Below are 9,713 nucleotides of genomic sequence, written 5' to 3'. Positions count from 1 at the left end.
TAGTGCACCCAGGTCTCCCCCATAAAAACAAGCTTTATGAGCACTTTGCATGATCAATACCATCTTGTGTTCCTCTCCAAAGCCTTGGCCAGTGTCAGAAAGAGGGATGGAGGTCAGGGCAGCGAATTCAGTGCCTGGAACAGCAAAGCACCGCCTCCAACAACAGCAGGGTGCAGGGGGGGCTCTGGCAGCCTCTGCTGAGCTGCCCCAGCTTGTGCTCATTTACAGGTTTGTCCCTTTTCCCGTAAGGCTTTTCAAGATATTTATATCTGCATAAACTGGGCTTTGCTGGAAGGGATTGAGCATTGCTAATGAGTCAACAATAAAATGCATTTGCTTCATTTGGTGCACCGACTATTTCATTTGGAATGATTTAGTACATGGTGTAATTTCTGTTTCCAAACACTGCTGCCTGCTTAGGGGTTCCCACAAGAGGTTCGTTCATTAGTGAGAGTAGGTATAAACAGGGAACTCTGAAAATGCTCCCTGTGTGAGGCCAGGAGAAGGAATGAGGTCAAGATGCTGTTGTATCTTGTGGGAAAATGAGGTTAGTTTATTAAAGTTATAATCTGTCACCGTCATATTCTCTGGAAAAATCCCTTTGCCCAGGATTTTTCTCCTGGGAAGCTGAGAAGCCTCAGAGGAAAGGAAAACAATTCTTCTCTCATTTGCTTCTCCTGTGTTGTGCTCACATGTGGAATGTGTTTGGAGATTGTTTACCCACAGGTGATTGTTCCATTGCATTCTGCTGTGAATTGTTTTCACTCTTTGGCCAATCAGGGCCAAGCTGTGTCAGGACTCTGCAGAGAGTTGCCAGTTTTCATTATTATCATTTTAGCATTCAGTAAGTATCCTTTCTGTATTCTTTTGTATAGTTTAGTATTCTTTAATATAATATAGTATCATAAAATAATAAATTAGCCTTCTGAGAACATGGAGGCAGAGTCATCCTTCCTTCCTTTCTCAGGGGTCCCTGAAAATACAAGAATAATCCACACTGTGAGCTTAGATCTCTGCTTAGAGCTCTGCAAAGCTCTGCAGAGGCACCAGCTCTGGGGGAAAATTCAAATGTCCCTTTGCCACGAGCTCAGCACTGTGTGCACAAACATCTCTGTGCTTCAGTGTGCAAGTGGTGGGGTCACCCTGGGGACAGGGATGGCAAAACTCACACTCTGAGTGTTTCTGTGAGGAACTGTCCTGCAGGCAGGAAGCAAAGCACTCACCAGGCCCTGCAGGGATCCATGGCACACACTCTGCCCACTGGAATCCACCCACTGAGGGAAGGCTGAGCAGGGACTACAGGAGAAGAAGGAAGTCAATGGACTGGAGGCAGGATGCTCTGACTCTGATCATCTCATGGCAGAGAAAAAGAGAAGAAAATAACAACAATAATAATGTTCTATGTAAACAATGCAAAAATCCTACAGGACTTAACAGAAGACAGCAATAGGAATTTTGGGGGTGATTCAGAAATACTAAAGATTGATTTTGTAGTGGGTGAAGTCAACCTCCATCTGGGTTTTTTGAGCAAGACATGAGCTCCTAAAAACTGTCCCTTTGCCAGGAGATCCTCACTAAAAAGCTCCATTCTGGGCACAGATTTCCATGGATTTCCAAACAGCACTGTGCTCCAGAGAACCTGGGTGATCAGGGCCTGAGCTTTACAGGAGCACAGAACACAACAGCTGAGGCTTGGAAATAGATTTCCCACCCTGGTTTTGTATTCAGACAGCACCATACCACAATTAGTCATAGTTTCTTTCAGAAAACTCAGGTCAGGAGCCTGAAATACAGATTCTCATTATCATAGGGACCTTGCAAGTCAAGCCTCTGACTTTTTCTGGCTGCTTTGACCTCCAAGCTTTTCCTTTCACCACTTTTCTCTGGATTCTGGCTTGCCAGCTGGGATTTTGCAATACTTTCCCTCTCCTCCTTGCAGCTGCTCCTCTCCTCTTCCTGCTCTGGGACACACAGCCAAAGTTCTTGGAATAGCCAGCCCCTGGTGAACACTCCTTGGCACTTGGAAGGGAAGAACTTGTAGCCAGCTGGCTTTGGAAAGCACAGTGAAGGATGCAGCCTCCTCACTTGGAGGAGAGGGGATTTAGGACAGTGAGTTCCATGGATCTGTAGGAAGGAAAGAGCCAGGAAGGAAGAGGTGACCTCACAAGGCAAGGCCAAGCCAGAAGGAAATGCCTTCTGATGGTGACAGAAATGGGATAGGAGCACCCAGGAGGAAGAACTTTGGCACACACACAGCTGAAGGAACAGGGGATTGCTCATGCAAGAGGAACTTACAGGGTTGGAAGCAAACGTTATTGGAGCAGCCAGGCCAGAACTGTGGAGTTTCCCAGCTATCCCTATGACAAGGCAATCCCAGGGAGGAGTCTCAGGCAAAGCCAGGCTGGTGCTACCCCTCAACAAATCCACCCAGTGCATCCAGACACCATCCAAAACCCCAGCTCTGCCCTTTCCATCTGTGACTCTCGGTGTGGCAGCTGCATCACCCAGCAGATGTGGAAACATCCCCACAGCCCTGCAGGCACTGCTGGCAGCAGGAACCAGCCCTGGGTGTTTCTTGGGAGGTGACTTTTCTACAGAAAGGGCACCAGTGCCATGGTCTAGTTTATGAGTGTCCTAGATTGCAATGCAATGTGAGTTCTGTCCCCACCTGTCAGAGCTGGGGCAGCTCTCTGCTGTTCCTGGGGCAGTTTCTTTTCTCTCTCCCACAGCCAACCCTCCCTCCAGGAGATCTCTGCTGTCCATGGCCACTGAGTGTCCCTGCAGGGCTGATCCAATCCCAGCATCCCATGGGGAGATGCTCCGCCCAGGGGAGGAGCCAAGCATTCCTACCTGGATCCAATCTGAGCCTGGCACAGCACAGCAGCCTTTGCCCCCTGCATTGCCAGAGGAGCAGCTTTCTGCTGCCCTGCATGGCCAGAGGGAGCCCAGGCCCATCTGCAGCAGCCCTGGAGCTGCAGAGGAAAACTCCCCCCTTGTGCAGGATCCCTGCTGCAGCAGAGCCACAGCTGGCACTGCAGGAGGGCTGAGCCCCCCTGGGATGGGGCTGGGACACCCCCTGACACACAGGGGACAGGGCCTGTGATCACTCTGGCACAGTTGGTTTGTATTATAGCATTGTTTATTTTATTTTTAAAATTTTTTCTTCCCTAATAAAGAACTGTTATTCCTCCTCCCACATCTTTGCCCCCCCCTTTTTTTCAGATTTATTATAATTTGTGGGGAGGGACTTTACATTTTCCACTTCAGGGAAGACTCCTGCCTTTCTTAGCACACACCTACCTTTTCAAACCAAGATAATGAGGAGATGTTAGGTCATAGGTTGGACTGTATGATCTTAAAGGTCCTTTCCCAACCTGGCTCATTCTGGGATTCTCAGGGGCCAGGTTGCAGGAGCACAGGGTCAGTGTGAGGTGTGAGCTGCTTTTTTTTCAGTGTTTGTACCATGATCCCCTCCCTCTGTGCCTGCACCCAGCTTAGCCCAGCTCCTGCTGCCCTGGAAGAAGTATTCCTTTGGAAATGGCTGGCAAGGGAGAAGGTTTTTACAGGCAAGCTGCAGTTTGGGACTGGGATCCCACCCCGTGCCAGGCTTATGATGCCTCCTGAACTTGCTCTTATGTGATTTCTAAAACATCCTTTTTTCTCAACACCACTTGGCTTTGTTATTTTTAAAGTGAGCACAACTCACCAAGAGCAGGGGGAAGGGAACAAACCCACTGTTTCCTGCAATCTAAGCTACCAATTTTTAAACCCACCTATTTTTCTGATTCCAGAGGCATATTAAGACATTTTGCAGCTGAATACTTTTCAAAGTTACCAAGGAACACCAAAACCCAGCAACTTGGCATTTGAGTAAATAATCCAAAATATGACAAATAACATGAGAAAACTATGTTTTTCTACCCAAATCCCCAAAGAAAACTAAAAATGGGCAGAGTAAGGAAGTGTGAAAATGATACCATGGACACTGTGGGCACAGCAGAGATAAAAATGTTCAAAGAAGATCCACCACAGGATATACAAAGACAAAAATGAGAAAAACTAAGAAGTTAGGATGTTCCCTTTATTCCTTGATTCTTGCAGACAAGCTGGGAGCTGTAGAGGAAAGGGAATATCCCCCATGCAGACACTCTCTGGGAGGAACTGCAGGATTCAGCTCCTGGAGTTCTGTGATTTCACCTGCTATTATTACTGCCAACTTTCATTTTCCAGTGCCTGCAACTGCAAAAAAACCTTCCAAAAGCATTTCAGTTTCCCCAAAATTCTGTGTCTGCCTCACTGCCAGTCCAGAAAGAATTGGAAAAACTCAGGTTTCTGTTTTTGTGGTCAGACTTGTCCACAGCAGTCCTGCCCACAGGCTCTGGGACCCTTCCAGATGAAGAGGATTAAAAAAGCAAGGTAGAGTAGCATCATCATCATTATCATCATTATTATTGTTATTGTCATTTCTCACTTTATTTCTTTAATTTAATTTCATGCTTCCCTTTTGTTTTGTTGGTGTTTTGTGCACTGGCACATTTATAATCAGTCATTATTCTGGTTGATGGAGAATGCACAATGTTTTAGGAGTGATATGACATTTACATTCACTTATGAGTTATTAGATGTCTCCTTAGGAGCAATGAAGAATTCAGATCTTGACATCTTCTATTTTGCATATCACTAAGGTTCCCTTGGAGCTGCTTCCCAGTTATTCATAGAGTGGCAGAATCACAGAATGGTTTGGGTTGGAAGGAACCTCAAGGCTCATCTCATTCCAACCAGGGAATCTTCCACTGGGACAGGTTGTTCTTACCCTGGGACAGAGGCAACCCCACCTTCCTAGCATAATAAGAATAATAATTCCAGCATCCATCCCATAATTTACATTGCAATGCAGATGTAAAACATAGTTCTGCATCTTTTTTCGTGGGAGCAATGTATTTTAAGTCAAGGATTCCACTCCTGTGAGAAAGAACTGCTCAAGGTTGTAAAAACAGATCTTGGATGCATTGTAAAGGAGAATTATAGTGGTATTTAACTCTCAGTTATAAGCTGGAGCCTACAGAGTAAAGAAGCAGGTACTGTTCTCACTTAATAAAAAATTCCTGTCATTCCCAGCCCTGGCAGTGGGAAATGCTGGGTCCTTTGATCCTGCTGCTCACCCAACCCACCCTGGCAGCTCCCAGGGAATTCTGCCACGGGATCAACCCCGCACATCCCTGCCTGGCGCTGCACAGGGGCTCTGGGGGGACAGCAGCTGTGTCCTGGTGAAAGGAGCTGCCCCATCCCTACAGGATCCTGTACAGAGGGATTGAGGACAGGCAGAGACAGAACTTACAAGAGCAGGACACGACAAGAGTAAATGGCTCCACACTGCCAGAGGGTTGGATGGGATATTGGGAAGGAATTGTTCCCTGTGAGGGTGGGCAGGCCCTGGCACAGGGTGCCCAGAGCAGCTGTGGCTGCCCCTGGATCCCTGGCAGTGCCCAAGGCCAGGCTGGACAGGGCTGGGAGCAGCCTGGGATAGTGGAAGGTGTCCCTGCCCATGGCAGGGGTGGCACTGGATGGGCTTTAAGGTCCTTTCAATCCAACCCATTCTGGGATTCTGTGATCCCTGCAGATATTTGAACATCCTCTCATCCCAAAGTCTGTGAAGTTAAAAGAGTGGTTCTATATGACATCTTCTTAAAAAGCTTCCTTCGGGGGAAACTGGGATCTCCATTTAGGCCCTGTGTCCTTTCAGTAGTGCAAAAACCCTCAGAGAAAACAATCTCCAGTGTCTGCCTTCTCCTCGGGGTTAAACTACACAAAGCTTTCAACAGAGGCACTTAAACCCCAGGTGGCAGAACGAAAAGCACACCCAGACACCATCCAGTGTCCCTTCATCTCCCTGTGCTCCTGCACAGAGGCAGCAGCGTTCCCAGCGCGGCTGTGCAGGGACACGGCTCCAGGCAGGCTGAGACCCAGCTCAGCACAGCCCTGCCTATGGTGCCAGCACACAGCAGCACTGCCTTGGTTTGAAAAGATAGGTGTGTGCTAAGGAAGGCAGGAGCCTCCCCTGAAATGGAAAATGTAAACCCCCTCCCTCTACAAATTATTATAGTTTTGAAATTAAGGGGCTCTCCGGCAAAGATATGGGAGTAGGAATAACAGTTCTTTATCAGGGAAGAAAATTAAAATAAAATAAACAATGCAGCAATACAAACCAACCCTGCCAGAGTGATCACAAGCCCTGGCCCCTGTGTGTCAGGGGGTGTCCCAGCCCCATCCCATGGGGGCTCAGCCCTCCTGCAGTGCCAGCTGTGGCTCTGCTGCAGCAGGGATCCTGCACAAGGGGGGAGTTTTCCTCTGCAGCTCCAGGGCTGCTGCAGATGGGCCTGGGCTCCCTCTGGCCATGCAGGGCAGCAGAAAGCTGCTCCTCTGGCAATGCAGGGGGCAAAGGCTGCTGTGCTGGGCCAGGCTCAGATTGGATCCAGGGAGGAATGCTTGGCTCCTCCCCTGGGCGGAGCATCTCCCCATGGGATGCTGGGATTGGATCAGCCCTGCAGGGACACTCAGTGGCCATGGACAGCAGAGATCTCCTGGAGGGAGGGTTGGCTGTGGGAGAGAGAAAGAAAACTGCCCCAGAGAGCTGCCCCAGTTCTGACAGATGGGGACAGAACACACATCCCCATTTCCAACCTCAGACAAGCTCTTTGACAAAAGTAATTTTTCTCCTTCAGACAATGTTCTCCAGCCCTCTCTGCTGGTCCGTGGATGTGATTTGAGCCACTGCTCTCCCAGAGGAGCACTGGAGCATCCCTGCTGCAGGCTGGGGGTGCTGGGAGCAGCACTGTGATCACCACAAACAATAGGGGGAACCATGGGCAAACAGAGAGCTGGGACTGGGGGCAGGGCACAGAGGAGAAGTGTGGGAAATGGACTTGGAGAAAATCATTGCTACTTCAATTTCAATTAATAACATAATAACAAATATTAATACTATCAAACATACAACCTTACAAAACAAAGCCACTGTCAATTTTCTTTTACTAACACATAAACATAATTATAAAAACCTTAAAAACTTATATTATATAAATTTATCTAACCATTCGAAATCCATGCACAAAGAACTTCAAAAACTAAAAAATTTAATTAATCAAATTAAAACAAACAATAAATCATAATTAAAGAACTTACTTTAAAAAAATGTACACCTTAACTAAAAAAACTTTACAAAGTAAATTTGTATACATTATTATAATCACAATATTAATTATAATAATACCTTATATACTACACTATACACCACAATCAATAAATAGAGAAGGAGAAGCAGCTCCAGGCATAATGCTCTTGTCAAGCAGGTCATGTCCAAGTGATCCTTTCCCTGCTGTTTAGGTATGGAAGAGGCTTTTCTCCCCCAAACCAGTCTGGCCACAGCTCTCTCTGGCTGTGTACCAAAAGCTGGCAGCAGTCTAAGCAGGTAAAAATTTAAACCAGTCTTACGAGGTAAAATTTAATTTAGTTGTCCCTCATCCTGCTTCCATTTCTCAAGACCCTGCAAAGAAGAGGACACACAAACCACAGCTTTTAGAGCCAAGAAAATACTGCTAAATGTTCCCACAAACTTCCCATTAAATGAACTTTGGTCCTTCAGAAGACCCCCTTTGCTTTTTAGTTATTATTATTATTACTTAGAAGCACTTCACAGGCAACCTTATCCAGCCAGACCTTACTTCAATATCCACAGACAGCAGATTTGGAGCCTGAAGGTCCAGAGAATACAAGGAGGGTGGGCCATGCAACAGGGGTGCATAAACAGAAATGGGGACTAGCTAGGAATACTCCTTCAAAATAAAATGAAACTGTTTGAAATAGTTCATTCAAAATAAGGAAAATAGGTCAAGGACAAGCATTGGTTAAAAAGGAAATAAACTCTTCCAGAGGAGCTGTGGCTGCTCCATCCCTGGAAGTGTCCAAGGCCAGGTTGGATGGGGCTTGGAGCAGCCTGGGATAGTGGAAGGCAGCACAAGGTGGTCTTTGAAGTTCCTCTTTATCCAAACCACTCTGGGATTCTTGGATAAGAAGGAAAAAAAAACCCAAAAAACCTTAGGAAAATTTTTGGAAGAGCTGACTCTAATGGGAACAGACACAGATCAGAACTAGAGAGCAGCCCAGGGTGGCTGAGCAGAGATCTCACTAAAAATTCATCCCTAATTCAGATTTAGGTAGAAACTCGGGAGGAACCCTGTGCAAGATTGGAACTTGAGGCAGAAGGATCAAAAGCGCACAAATTAATGATCACCCCCCTGACTGCAGGAGGAGGGGATGGAACAGAACCCACACCTTGGCATCAGCCCAGGTGGAGATCTGCATCCAGGAAACAAAAAAAAAAAATCCCAAATTCTAACCAGTTGTTTATTATCCTTACATTAATAGCAGATCTCTGTTCAGGGAGTCACTGCTGTGCCCCTGTTTGTTGATGGTGATTTTCTCCTTGGAAGCAGCAGAGGCAGCAGTCCCTGGCCCCAGTACAAAACTCTGCACAGTTGCTCAGTCATAGGACTGAGTAATAAATTCAGCTCCAGTTTCTTCACAAACTGAGCTCACAAGTTGTGCTTGAAGGGTTTAAAGAGAAAACCTGACACTGTTGGAATCAGTAGTTGGTATTTTTTCACTGCCTACCCTAATAACCCGGTAACTATTGTAATTATGTATGTATTTATTTATTCATAAGCTAAATGCTGTAGGCAGAAGAGGTCTAAGCCAAGGCTTTCCCCAGAGTTCATTTAGCTTGAGTATCAGCTGTTTATGGCCCACAGAGCTTGGTCAGTCACCTGATTCTACATTTGCACCCTCTTTTGCTGCCAGAGATGTTGTGAAACTGTGCAAAATCCCCCAAGATCACATGCTGGGCATCAGAGAGCTTCTCCTCCAGCTTTTACCCACACAGCTGCATGTCACTTCTTGTAATTCCCATTAATATTCAAACACTCCGTTTCTCACAGAACTTTCCACAAACACAATTTACTTCTATGAATGCTGATGAGGAATGGACAGAATGGATCAGAAAATGCTAGAAAATTTGTTATTTTGATTGGAATGAGTGTTCCCACACATTGTTCCATTCATTCAGGCACACACTTGCAGAAGTCATGATTTTTATTATAAATTGGCTTTAGTTTCCTGTGTTTACTGAACCCACCTTTGTGCTGAGCACTACAAGCAGCAAAGTCAACACGACACCATTAGCAATAATTACAGCTCAGATTTGGCACCAAAATCACTCTGACTCTGGCAGCTGCTGCAAAATATGCCAGTCAGAGAGCTTCACCTCCCAGGCACTGCAAGTTCCCTCTCCAAAAGTGCAGCAGGCAGGACCTGATCTGTGGAGAGCCTGGTTTAAGCATGGCTTAAAGAAAGAGGCCATGAAGGTATTCAGCTGAGGGAAATATAGAAGCCTGCTGTAAAGCAGCCTTTCCCAGGCTTGATCCTGTAAATAATTAAGGTTCTCAGCCACCTTTTATATAAACAACAAGATTCTCAGACCGTTCTGTCCTTGGCTGCTACTGGGAACAGACGGCCAGTCTGGGAACAGATATGAAGGTTTTGAGAACTTTTCATATCATGGTGAGAGCACTGATCTTGGTTTCAATAAACTAACTTCAGGTATTGTAAACAAAAGGAGGAGCTGAAGTTTTCTCTACAGCCTATCGGGAGCTCAGATT

Source organism: Zonotrichia albicollis, chromosome 17 (assembly GCF_047830755.1).
Source record: "Zonotrichia albicollis isolate bZonAlb1 chromosome 17, bZonAlb1.hap1, whole genome shotgun sequence".
In the NCBI taxonomy this organism is placed as follows: Eukaryota; Metazoa; Chordata; class Aves; order Passeriformes; family Passerellidae; genus Zonotrichia; species Zonotrichia albicollis.
Note: the sequence above shows the minus strand (reverse complement) of the source record.